Below are 13,862 nucleotides of genomic sequence, written 5' to 3' on the forward strand. Positions count from 1 at the left end.
TGTTGTAAACAAAAAAGCCCACAAAGTGTAAAGTTAGATATCATTAAGTTACAAACAAAAAAAGGCCCATACTTAAATATGGTATAACTGGGCTTACCTGTTAGCATAGAGTCTGAATGGACACCTTTTGACTTTGCATCTGCACCTCAATCTGGTTGGATCATCCTTAAACTTCTCAACTTCAATACTGTTGGCAATGCAAAATTTAGTTACAAACAACTTATACTCTGCCATATTGGGCCACATCAACCGTTCCTCAACCTCTTCAGTATCACAAGTCCATTCAGTAACTTCTTCACTCTCAACATCAGCATACATATCATCATATTTCTGGTGATCACTTTTATATTCATTGTACCTTGCAGGTTCTTCTTCTCCTGCTTCCTCATCCACATCAGTATCAGGTTCACCCTCATCATTAAATTCACCTTCAGAACTTGATGAATTGCCACTATGATAATTATCTTCTATTCGAAGTTCATGTATTGAAGGAGTCTTCAGATTGGTGCACTCTGGTAGTACATCAAGATCTTCTTCAGGCATATCTAACAACTCATCCAAAGTATCATGTTCTTCATCTAGTGCAATAATTTATTCCTTCCTCTTGTTCTTCTTTGTTGCAGGTGACTTCTATGGAGTTTGAGGTTTGGATGGAAGCTTCTTCTTTGTTGCAGGTGACTTCTGTGGAGTTTGAGGTTTGGATGCAAGCTTCTTCTTTGTTGCAGGTGACTTCTGTGGAGTTTGAGGTTTGGATGCAAGCTTCTTATTTGTTGCAGGTGACCTATGTGGAGTTGTAGTTTTGGTATGTTGAGCAGTCTGAGTTGGCTGCTCTGTTGTCACTGCAGTCTGACTTGGCTGCTGACTTGGATCATCTTCAGACACTTGTATCATATGCTGACTTGTTTCCTCATCTTCAATCAAACACCCAACAACATATGGCTCTGTCTGAGATTGTGTGACTGGCACAATATCTCCATCACCCACACCATAATTCACCTCAACTTCTTCATCCACACCATAATTCACCTCAACTTGTTCACCTGGTGGCACAACTTTTAGGGGTCCCTCATGAGTCATGAACAAATGAACTTCATTAGGAACATCTTGATCTGATTCATTCCAAAACTTCAGCAAACCTTTATCATCCACAACATCACAAACAAAGCCACTCTCCAAGTACTGAAAATCACAATGGTGGCCATCTATCCCATCAATATACTCATAAACATTGTGCAACAGATCCAGCATGTTCAGAGTGTCTCCATCATACTTAGGCCAATACACCTCCTTTCCATTCATATAATCAAGGAAACTGAATCCACAAACAGGTTGTTGCCTAGGCCATTCTCCATCATAGTGTAAATAGACATTCTTAGTATCATAAACAACACTTTCACTGCAACATAACCAAAAACCTAAATTAATCACCACAATCAACACCTTTAATAGACTGTACAATATACAAAAAACCAAATCACATGAACAAAAAAAAAACAGAGCGTCAAATACAGAAATTATAAAAAATGAAATTAGGGTTACTTTGAAAAACCCAATTCCTACACTATATCACATCAGAGACCCTTTTCTCAACTATCACCAACTCACACACAAGTAATTTCTACAGTCGATTAAGCATATAACATCCATCCTAAATCAGAGGATAATGATAAAGACCCAAGAACATCATGCATAACATCAAACCCATAATCACGTATCGAATCATTAAACGAAAATAGAATGGAAGAACATAAACCCTAGGAAAAAAAAACTCACAATCTTCGTCTCTGGTTATGATTCATCACGATTAAACCCTAGAAAACATATGAAACAGAAAGAAATAGGAAGCCAGTTCTTCTCTTCGATCAATTTCGTCTTCTCTTCGATCAATTTCTTCTTCTCTCTGCAACTGGTAAATTTTTTTCTCTTTCTCTAATGTGTGTTCCCGCTCTATAGAGGGGTAGTTATACAGACGAATAGGTACGTGTTCAATTCTAATCGGCTACCCAAACGGTGCCAAATCGAAACCATCCATTGTCTGACATGATGCACAGCCGTTGGATGATCATACATGAGGGTATTATGGGAAAGTATAAAATCCACGTGTAAGAAATTGTCCAGCTGTACGAAGCAGCTGACTCAGCTAACTGGGTTTGGATGGAAAAAGTGACGAGAGGAGGTTTCACTAATATTTGTTCTGTATGGAAGGTAATTCAAATTATGATCTTCGCCAGGGGAGGTATCGCAAATTAGCCCGATGAAGAAATGTTTGCCATGATAAAATTAGAAGTATACTACTAGTAGGGCTGTTCATGGTCGGTTTTGGTTCGGTTTCTAGCCAAACCAAAACCGAAACCAATATTATTGGTTTCTAAAAATCTAAACCAAACCAATCCATTAACCATTGGTTCGGTTTCCAAATGGTTCCAGTTGGTTTCGGTTTGTCCCAGTGGTTTTTGGTTAACCAATAATTATGTCAAACCAAAAAAAAAAATACACAAATTTACAGATAAAAAAATCGTAGTTGCCGATAGTATTGGTTTACACAAATATACAGACAAAAAAAGAAAAATCAAGAATAGTTAAAGCTTACTCTAATTCTAGAGATCAAAAGAAGATATATAATATATCTTAATTTAGTTATTGACAAATAAAAAAGAAGGAAGACGGGAAGAAAAAAGTCGAGTAGCAGCAGCTGTAGTTGGGGGTGGAGAAGGGAGACGGCTGAGAGAAAGAGAAAGAGGAAGAGTATCATAATGAAATATTAGATTTAGGTTTTCTATTTATCCTCTAAATCAATGGGTAGAATCTAATATTTTTAAATCGACGGTAGAAACTAAGTTTAAAAATTAATCGGTTCCCCAATGGTTTTTGGTTCGGTTTTCAGGTCAAACCAAAACCAAACCAGTAATGTCGGTTTTTCAACTTTTTTTACCAAACCAATCTAAATCTAAATGGTTTGGTTCGGTTTCTTTCTTATTGGTCTGGTTCGGTCGGTTTCCAACGGTTAACCGACATTCAGCCCTACTACTAGTTATGCTGTGTTTAAGTTTTGTGCTCTAGGATGTTCTTAGGATCCTTCTATAAATAGCTAATCGAGCTTCAAATCCTTGTAATTTGTGATGATGATTATCATTACTAAATTTGCTATTTTTTATTTAAAGTATTGATTGATTTCTGAATTTCTACACATGTGGTTTGATTCCAACGAACAGTCTATTTTTCTAGGAACTTCAACGGACATGATACAATTTGCATAAAATATATTATGTACTTTAATCTTAAATAATGCTAGTGCGATACTTAAAATAAGATATGAGGATGGAATCGATGGACATATGTGGTAACTAGACAGTGGTGGGCAGTGTTTGAAAGTTGGAATCTTGGATATGCGGATCCTAGAGTTCTGTAATTTTATTTTTTTCTACTAAGAAGAGCGTGTTACTTTTACTTTTTAACCAAGCTAACAAAAGGAAGAAAAACAATAACTAAGGTGTAATTGTTACATCAATGAAAGAAAATATTTACAAAGAGATACAAATAAAGATAACTGAAAACAGTCTTCAAAAGAGAATTAAAAACTAGCTAGAATCAACTTCATCCTAGAGTTGATCCTGACCGATTCCTCAAGCTTTTGTTAGAACCTTGCTAGTGCTGGGTGTTAGTGCAGGTTGATAATCTGAATTTCTTAATCTATGTTGTCAAAGACGTCGCCCAGGCGTCAAAGTGGTCTTATTCTGAACTTGGGCGCCACACAGTGGGTAAAGAGATGCCACTTTAAAAAGTGACGTCTAGGCGTCGCTTTTCTAGACGTCGCCTTTCTAGGCGTTCAGGCCAAGGCGCCAAAGTGGCATTTTGTGCCAAAAAAAGTAAAAAAAGATATTACCAAAATCTTTTGAAAATCTTTTTCATTAAGTCATACATTAATATTTTAAAACCCTAAGATAATTATGTTACGAAACAGATCATTCCTAACTGTTTTTGTTAATTACTTTAACAACAGTGAAGGAAAAAAAATCTTTCCAATTTTTTTTGTAAATCTTTTTCATTAAGATTTACAACCTAATATTGAAAATCATAAGCTAATTATCAGTTATGTCTAGAACATAAACCTATGTGGGAATTATTGTTGGGAATTTTGATAAAGTACCTCCGTTTTTTGATATCCAAAAAATAAATTCCCCCGGTTTTTTTTTACAATCTGTTAAAGTGCCCTCACGTTAGTTTTTCCATCTAGTGTTAGTTAAGTCTAATTTACTTTACATATTTGCCCTTTATTTATTCCCACATTGATTTTATACATCATTTTTCAGGCTTTTCGAGTCCGGTTCAGAATCATTATACCGCTTTCAGGCTCGTTACCTCATTCCCCAAAAAGGGTTCATCATCTCAAGTGTTTTGGGGGTTTTGGTTGGACGAAATCGACCGTCTACAACATATTTTTAGATTCGTCGAGCCCGGTTCGGGATCGTGACAACGCTTTCAAGTTCGTCGAGTCTCGTTCAGGATCGTTACACCGTTTTCAAGATCGTCGGAACATTTACTCTCCCCTCCAAGGAGATGTAGTTCAAGGGTAAATAGGACTTTTAATCGGAAAGATAACTGCCACCTAACACTTAACTGGATGGAATTTGTTTTTTGAATAAAACAGGGTATTTTAACAAATTTCAAAAAAACGGGGACATTTTGTCAGCGTAATGTGAAAAGTATGTGTACTTTATCAAATCTCAATAAGAATACATGACCAACAAAATTTACAATCGAAAGCCATTCGATCAATTCTAATCAAATCAGTAGGAATTGAAAAAGTACTATATGTTGAAAAGACAGACAAAAGTATTATAAAGCTAGGATGATGGTGAATGTACTTACAAACAACAGGAGTGAACAGAGTCGATTCTGATCTTGAATCCAAAAACCTTCAAAGAAATCTAGGACCAAAGCTCCGAAAGCTGATGAATGATAAGGTGAAGCTAGTATTTCTGAGTCCGCTCATACTGCCAACTCTCCTTTCTCAAGTTCCGTTGCTGGTTGTCATTGTAAGCTTCCAGAACGGTTTGAATCTCCGAATGTTAGTATAGGCAGACCATGACCTAACAGCCCAATAGCTTTATGCTGAGTATGTTCACATGAAGTTTGTCCCGCTCATAACTTCAGAGAGGCATTCCCTCCTCCTGTACCCATACAATAGCTTTCCACTGAGATGTACATCCCCGTTATGGAAGGTAGATTTTTGGCTACAGGACAAGGAGGTATAGATTAATTCTCAAGTGATGCTAAATAATAATGCTGAGCTATCACCCGCTAACCAATCCTCCGACCCTACCCGTTCCGTCAGAAGCAGATCGACCCAAAGGTTAACCCGCCAACCCGTCATATTCTCTTAAGTTTGTTAATTTAAGGAGTGATACCACAAAGGAAAACAAAGCAGTAACTATACAACATTTCTACAGTATGAAATAAGTACTCACCAAATAGAGTTAAGACAATCTTCGTTATCAAATCGAACACACGCATAGGTCCCATTATCAGATGCATCAGCTAAGGAGATGTCGTTTATTTTCACAATAGATGCTGCAGCGGTGACATCATGGTTGATGCCACCTTCAAGGCTCCCTTCCTCTCCATAAATGGGTATGTTTCGACCTTCATTCTTGTGAATGACTAAAGTTTTAACACTGACAAGCCTAGTATGGTTCCCGTTAACAACAATTGAATACCGAACTGTCTGCGGAATGAGAATTTCTGTTTTCCTGATAGAAAGAAATGGACCACAATTGCATCATTAACGTTTCACCTAATGTGTCTCCAAAACCAGCTAACAATTTGTAGTTTAATTTAGATCTAACTAAAGAAAAAACCTAATTATAATTATCTACATCACTACATAATCAAATAACAATCCATCAGCTAATCCTTTCAATTATTTAGATTTATCAATTGCTTAACATATCATAAACACTCTTATCAACAAAAAAATGAATAGATCAGCAGAAAGATTTAAAAATTCTAAATATTAATCAATTTATTCAACACCAAGCAACAAATATATATCAGTAAACAGATGAAATGTGTACAACAAGCAGCAAATAAAATCCGTTCTGCTGTACGCTGATCGAGACGGTATCTATCCAGAATCTCACGGCACCCTTACACTTACCTAGTAGAAAGAAATGCAATTGCTTTTACATTTATTTTTCTGCTTCTTGGTTCTTTCCATTTCCGAGTTCGCTCCTACCAAATATCCAACATAAATTATGCATTTTGGTCTTTTTTCTTCTTCTTGATCTGTTGAATGACCCGTGTCTTTAGAAACAACAACTTATAATTAACAATTTCTCTTACACCAGCTTCTTCCATATCAGAAGGAACCTTACTACTGCTGGTGTTGGTTTGCAGAAGGGGATTTCTACTATGGCAGATGTGAATTGTTCAAATTTAGGATTACAACTACCGATAGATGTTGATTCGTACAAAGTGTAACCTGATGCCAATCATGTCTTCTTAACAATGTTCTTTGCCGACCAAGTTTGGGCTTACTGGTCATGAGTGAGACCTTCCTCCATTCATGGATGATTAGTTGAACTGCTATGTTTTGCTTGTTTGCTTATTAGGCTTTGGTTTGTACCGTCAGACATATCACTAGAGCTTTTCAATCCGCTGAACTTAACAAGTAGGAAATGAAGCAAGCAGTAATAAATTTTCATTTCCGATTCTAATGAATGCTTTTTTGGATTTTGACTGGTGGTTACTAGTTGCTATCACAATAAGGTAGTAAGATAGTACTAATTGCTTTCGACTTATTTAGGAAAGGTTTTATCATGCTCTTAATGACAGATTGCAGAGACAAATTCTAGCAAAACCAAAAAAGAAAAGAAAACAGGAATCAGGATGCCTGTATAATGACATTGTCGGGATAGTTAGTATGATATGGAGACAAAAGACAAACAACCATGCACTCTGGCAGTGGTTATCTATCTGTTCATGAAGAGTTGTACAAGACTTCAACAAGGTGTGGACTCTTCTAGAACATCCATTGTTGCTCTGACTGCTCTTTTTAATTTCATATAAAAGAGGTCATGCAAATTGCTGAAATTTACCCTAAAAATCTTGAATTTATAAACAAAAGAAAACAATCTAACTAATATTAGGACCAAGGTTAACTGCATCCAGAATTGGCAAAAAAAACATAGCCAGTTCAAAGATCTCTGCATCATGCAGTCTTGTTCTTAAAAAATCCAAATTCTGAACAAACCGGCATTGCAGCCAGCCCTAGCAAAAGCAACAGAAAATGTTCTTCAAAGATGAGGCAGGGTATAAGTTTGGATACAAGTCTTTCATAGCACCAAGAGCACAACATTTATCCTCCCGGCAACCAAACATCCAACAATCAGACCAGCAATTGAAATAAATGGAGTATGCGTAAGAATATATGATTCCAAAATCAGTTGACTTTGCCAGCAATGTTATAAGATTGTAAACAGACACAAACACAGAGATTGATCAAATCATGTACATAAGAATGAGAACAAAACTTCCCAATGCTTATTTTTCTAATCTAGTTCATGGAAGATAGTACATTCAAGTCATATGCCGAGAGGACGTTTCAGAAAACAAAACAAATAGCTACCTAGAAGCAACTACAGTATAAAACATCAGTTCAAATTCCATAGAACTGATAAGTACCACAATAGAGATACTTTGGCAATTACACAACAAAAGCTGAAGGCATAGGAACAAGTGGTCAAGTATTTGAGGAAGAACCAGCCTAGCTGAGCATAGAATACTCAGCAGGCTGCTAAAATCAACTTGCAGGTTTTGGATGCGGGATTCTAAAACAAAAATATGAAAGCAATATAGAATCAATTAGCACCACAGAAAAGGAAACTGATTTCTTTAAAATCCACACAGTTACAGGTTTTGGATGCGAGGTTCTAAGACAAAAATATGAAAGAGATATAGAATCAATTAGCACCAAAGAAAAGGAAACTGATTCGTGCAACATGCAACAGCAAAGTCTGGAGACATTCTTGCTGCAAACAGTTACCTTGGCATACAATTTTGTTTACACTCTTATTTCAGTGAGAGAATAGGACATGTGGTTGTCGGACCTTAACTAATCAACTCCACTATCCCACAAACTGTTTAAGATCATGTGACCCTTTCATCAATCTCGTGATGATCCAGTTGATAGGGTCTATTAGACCCACATTGCAACTCACCATGTCAACCAGGGATGCTCTAAATTTATAAAGTAAGACATTTCACACACAAGTATACAGACCTGTAAAGCTGTAAGGAGTATCACCACCAAATTTCTTCAGATTGACATAACTGGAAAGAAAGCTTAAAATAACCACCACCATATTTGATGCCTTGCTTATAGAGTACTGGACCACTGAAGTTCTGTTTTTGTTTGAAACTCCGGTATCTTCGCAGATATTTGTGAAATGCCTGGGCATCAGCAGATGTCTGAAGACCTACAAAATTAGCCTCTCATTAAGAAAACTTTAAGTTCAACTCATTGTTTCTCACATCAGTTACTCGCCTATCATATGAAGATTCAGTATGTAGCTCCTGCACGTCTAAATTTCACATGTTTTTCAACCAAAAATACAACACATACCTCTATCATCCAGATCACCAGACCGTTTTCCTGCTCTTGCCAACCATCTATTGGATAGGTCAAAGGCAGTTAACATATCAATTAAAAAATTAGGAGTTATAACCAAAGAGCAATACCATTACTGATAAAAAAAACTATGCACAAACTTGGATTATAGATAGTGTAATTCAATTCAAAATGGTTAACCGATGACTTCTCAAACAAGGTTGGACACATATATGAGGTTGACCCAACCAAGCCAAGTATCCAGTCATCAGACAACCTGTACTATCTTAAATGTTAGGTGCTGAAGATAATTGGAGTTTCATGGTTTTGGTAACAGAAAATTTCCCCACACAAGACTGCTATAATCCATGTACATTAACCACCTCAATTTCGTTGTTACTCACATATTTAACATATCTTAACATACTTTTTGAATAATACCAGTTGTACCATATTTTCAAATTACACAAACAAACCACAAGATATAGCAGCTGATTTGGCCTGGAATCATGTCAATTGTCATGGTTAATAATTACTACCACACATAACACAAGCAAACTACTAGACCGAGTGAGCAGTACATGCAAGTAACGTGAAAGAACGGAAGTTGCATAAATTTTTGTTGCCGTAAAACATGGGGTAGCACTATCCAATGTCTGCTGGCACATGGTATTCCCATATGTGAAATATTTCAACCATGAGTAGTCAAATCTAAGATTAAATAATAACCTCAAAGAGCTTTCAAGATGCAGGAATGCAAGCGACACGTATGTACGTACATACCATTTCAGATTTGTATCGAGAAAAGTTTCCCCATTGTGTGTGTGCCTTCTTGATGGCTTCTGCTCTTGACATTGCGATGAAAAAGTACCTTATGTACACAAGTCGGTATAAATTAGACATGAATGTAAAGAAGAAAATTACTGATTGAACGTAACAGAGTTATCAATTTACCTAATGCTCTTCAGTAGTCCAAAATTTTACAAGATCCTTCCACTCCATTTCGGTTACGCATTGGGTTTATCTAAAATACAAGGTAACTTTTTTCTTCTTCAATGGTATAGTGACGCCTTTTCCAATTAGTTTTCCTGTTCCCATATATTCCACAGCGTAATAGACAAGGTAGCTTTTTTATAACGTTCATCTAGTGCAAAAAAATCCTGAAATAGATGAAACAATAAACTTTTCATCCAGTGTATAAGTCACACGAAAAAATTATGTGGCACGCAAAACAAGCTAAAGTAATAGAGTATAAAGAAATGGCCATTCCATGATAATTATCCGATCTCAATTGCAGGTTATGCTGAGTATGTTCGGCGCACAGCCATTTCTTATATACCTGAGCTTGCTTATCCCAATGGGTGTACGTTAAATTGAAATGTGTGGAGTCCATCTTCCTGTTCAAAATTGCACAGAAGAAGCATTAGTCATCTGAGATGGGTAATAGTTCTGGCAAATTTTCTGAGCCTTTCACTTTCCGTTGTTTTTGGTGAGAAGATCCAGATGAAAAATGATAAGAACATGAAATTGAAAGACAACTTACCTGTATGGGAGGAACTGAAGATTACCTAATGTCAATTAGATTAATCAAATCTCAAAATGATTACAACCCCGAGAAAATTTACGATGGATATACATGATTCAATCGATTCTAATAAAAGAAAATTAGAAGAATCAGATGATTGATGAGCTTAGCTACAAACGGCAGGAGTCCAATCATTTTCAACTTTTGGCTTTGACACTTTCAGCATTGTTTATTTGAACCCTGTAAAATACAAATCAGAGAGAAAAAAAAAAATTAGAAAAAAATTGCAAACACAAAGAAATTTGAAAAAAAAAAAAAAAAAAGTCATTAATCCCAAAATTAAGAGATCTGAAAACTACTATCATTACGAGCAATTTGATCCGACTGATTTCTTCTATTACCTTCCAAACAAGGATCATTTATGAGCGGCAAGAATGAAAGTGATACCAGTATTTTATTTCCGATTCCGCTCAAACCAAGCATTTTGTTCTTCTTCCTTTTGTTCTTCTTCCTTTTCTTCTTCTTGATCTGCTGAATTACTCGTGTCTTTAGTAATAACTTATGATTCGCAATTTCTCGTACACTAACTTCTTCCATATCAGATCCTTGCTGCTGCTGGTGCTGATGTTGAGCAGATTGATGATCTCAAAAACTTGATTTTCATACTAGGGTTTCCTCCTTCGCCTGCTGCTGGCCTCAAAAGGTATGGTATTGTTTGTGTCAATAGTTTTGAGATCGGAGTGTGAAGGGATAGGGTTTTAGTTTATTTACTATCTTGATATTTACCATGCACTCTTGGATAAGGGCTACACACGCCTCTCCCCTCATATCTTCTTAAAATGCTCCTTGCAGCCCAAGATTGTAGGGCTGTTCATGGTCGGTTTTGGTTCGGTTTCAGCCAAACCAAACCAAACTTATATCAATATTATCGATTTCTAAAAAATGTTGTCATCACTGAACCATTAATTATTGGTTCGGTTTCTTAATGGTTTTAGCCGGTTTTGGTTTGTTCCATTGGGTTAATGGAAAACTGACAATTGAAATCTTTAAAAAAAAAATAATCACGGTAGAATTTTAACCTACCTGTAGAATGTAATTAACACAAGCATAGTCCATATTTCAAGTTTAAAAGTATAGTTCAAAACATAAACATTACAAATTCAAAAAACATAAACAATAGAGAGATTGAGGTCAAGAAATTGGTCGATGATATCTAATACTAGGGTTAAGAAAAATGAAAGGTGTAGATTAAATCTTAGGTTTTAATCTAACGGTCGAACATAACCAGTTTTCCATTGGTTTTTGGGATCAAACCAAAACCGAACCAGTAATGTCGGTTTTCAAAATTTTTTACCAGAACCAACTCATTAGTAAATGATTCGGTTCGGTTTCTTCATAATTGGTCTGGTTCGACCCGGTTCCGACGGAAAATCGAAACCATGTTCAGCCCTACCAGTTTGCATGATTGAGACCTTCCTCCATCCGAACAAGCACTCTGGTAACGCAATCAAGAAAAAAAAAAGTGCGTCTCCCATATTTCCATTGGTTAGTCCTGATGTTCATAGTCGTCTCAATTCAAGGATGGTTTTTACGTTTTGCTTGGGATTTTTGTATCCTCCATTTTTTATATAATCCAAATTTAAAATCTAAGCAAGTTATGTACACTGTTGCAGACATACTACTACTCGACACCGAAATCCAAGCTATAATTATGGTCTCATTGCTACCCTGCTGCGTTACATATTTGATTCAGTGCTTGTTAATGATTTCGTCGAAGGTGCAACTAGAGACTAGAGACATTGACATGTTTCTCGTTGTGAAATTGGATATTTCACACTCTGCAATTTGCAATTTAAAAATTCACAAATTTCTTCAAAGGGATTCGAATCAAAGCCGCAATTAATTCTCATTTCCAATCCTAATGAATAGGTTTTGGCGTTTGACTGGTGGTTACCAGTTGCTATCACAATAAGGTAGGAAGGCCCGAACTTATGTGATCAAGGTATCATGTTCTAAAGACAAGACTACTTTTTACTTTGATGTATCAACTACTAGTCCACTTCACCGTAGTAAGATTTTTTTTTACTGATATGGTAATTTGACAATTGCCCCATCATAGGCAATGCCTGTATGCCGAATGACCACGTCCCAAGACAGGAAATGGTGCATGGAATTTGTTTCATACTGTCCAATCAAATACGTGTGTGTGTATATATATATATATATATATGCCCACACCTCACAGCAATCATCTATTCATCATTCATCACCTCTCCCTCTCTCTCTCTATCTCTCTCTCTCCGTCTCACAGTACCTGCAGAGATCTCCACTTTCCATGTCTAAAGAGTCTGAATTGCCCGAATTATCATTCTCAAGATGCAATTCACAAACTCATGAATCGAACAATGAAGAAGAAGAATGTACAACACCAAGAACCGACGAAAACAGAGTGCCCACAGCATTTGAATTCATTAGTATTAAACAATCTGAATTGCCCGAATCCTCGTCACAGCCGGTATGTAATTCTCCGATCAAAATTCATGGATCGGTTAAACGAGAAGAGAATTCAAGATGCAGAACACCAAAATCTGATGAAAATAAGATTCCGGTTTCGGTGAATTGTCCACGAGCGCCGGTGAAGCCTAAAAACAGAGTAATTCTTTCCAGAAGGAAATTATCAGATGCATCTATATTCTTCGAAAACCAAGATCGTGGGTGCGATCAAATCGGATCGTTCTTCGAGTCGATGGAAACTGATAAATCTCGTAGTAGAATTAGGAAACGGCTATTGAGATAGTGGCGGAGCCAGAAAAAAAATTCTAGGGTGCTAAAATACATCTGTAAAAATGTAGGAACTTTTAATGGGCTAAAATACTATCATTGGTGGATTAAATATAAAAAAAAAATATGTAAAACACAGGGTTTTTATGTTGTTTTTGAGAATTTAGGGGGCTAGAGCCAGGGTTAGTCAACCCTTGGCTCCGCCCCTGATTGAGATTATAGTTTGATAGATTTATATTATTTTCTCTGTTTCATAAGCTAGCAACTTGCTAGCTCTCTTTACATAGCTGCTACTATTATAATTTTGATAATTCTTTTACGATCAAATTCATCTTATTTCATTTGATTATCCATTTTTGTTTACTTTTCGAGATCTAATGTGCCTGTAAAAGTAGTGTCTATGTCCATGCTAGGAAATGTCAAACGTAAAATTTGATCAACTAGATGGCACGATGAGGAGAGTACTCAATTTGCACCAAAAAGTTTGTCGAAACCTGTCCAACAGAGCTGATCAAAAAAAAAAAAAAAATCCATCGTAATATGGGCGTTTTAGGATGCAACTGCACGAGCATTTCAGCTAATCAGTCACCTTCTGTAGCCGGCAGTTATGGTTTTCATCACATTTTGGATGCACATATACATCCCAAAAATGACGAGTTGATTAATCGCTCTAGAACACGAATATTATGTCTTATAAAAAAATGTTGGAAATAAAGTTTTTATTTTCACAAAATTGGTTAAAAGATCAAAATCAACAATTCTTAAGTGGAAAAGACATTTAGATTTTTGATACTGTTCAAATGGACAAAAATGTTAAAATAGCCGGGATGTAAACAGTTTCATCCTACCCATTTTCAAATACTTTTTCTTATTTTCAATTTACATCAGGATGCATCCAGTTTCATCCTTGCTATTTTTTAAGTTTAAGTCAGGATGTATCCAGTTTCA

At 36.2% G+C, this 13,862-nt stretch overlaps 1 long non-coding RNA gene across 3 annotated transcripts; it reads right to left on the bottom strand.

Annotated features, from left to right (window-relative positions):
• Positions 1-7,863: 7,863 nt before the first annotated feature.
• LOC113358786 lies at positions 7,864-10,847 on the bottom strand. 3 transcript variants are annotated; one of them, XR_003364727.1, is made up of 7 exons: positions 10,535-10,847; positions 10,177-10,373; positions 9,948-10,005; positions 9,563-9,768; positions 9,392-9,479; positions 8,624-8,670; positions 7,864-8,477 (listed from the first exon to the last, which is right to left on the bottom strand). It is a non-coding gene; the product is annotated as an uncharacterized LOC113358786 (long non-coding RNA). The 3 variants fall into 3 exon arrangements; XR_003364726.1 differs by having other exon boundaries at positions 10,152-10,373; XR_003364725.1 differs by having other exon boundaries at positions 9,948-10,373.
• Between the last annotated feature and the right edge of the window lie 3,015 nt (positions 10,848-13,862).

This window comes from Papaver somniferum, chromosome 3 (genome assembly GCF_003573695.1).
Source record: "Papaver somniferum cultivar HN1 chromosome 3, ASM357369v1, whole genome shotgun sequence".
Taxonomy (NCBI): domain Eukaryota; kingdom Viridiplantae; phylum Streptophyta; class Magnoliopsida; order Ranunculales; family Papaveraceae; genus Papaver; species Papaver somniferum.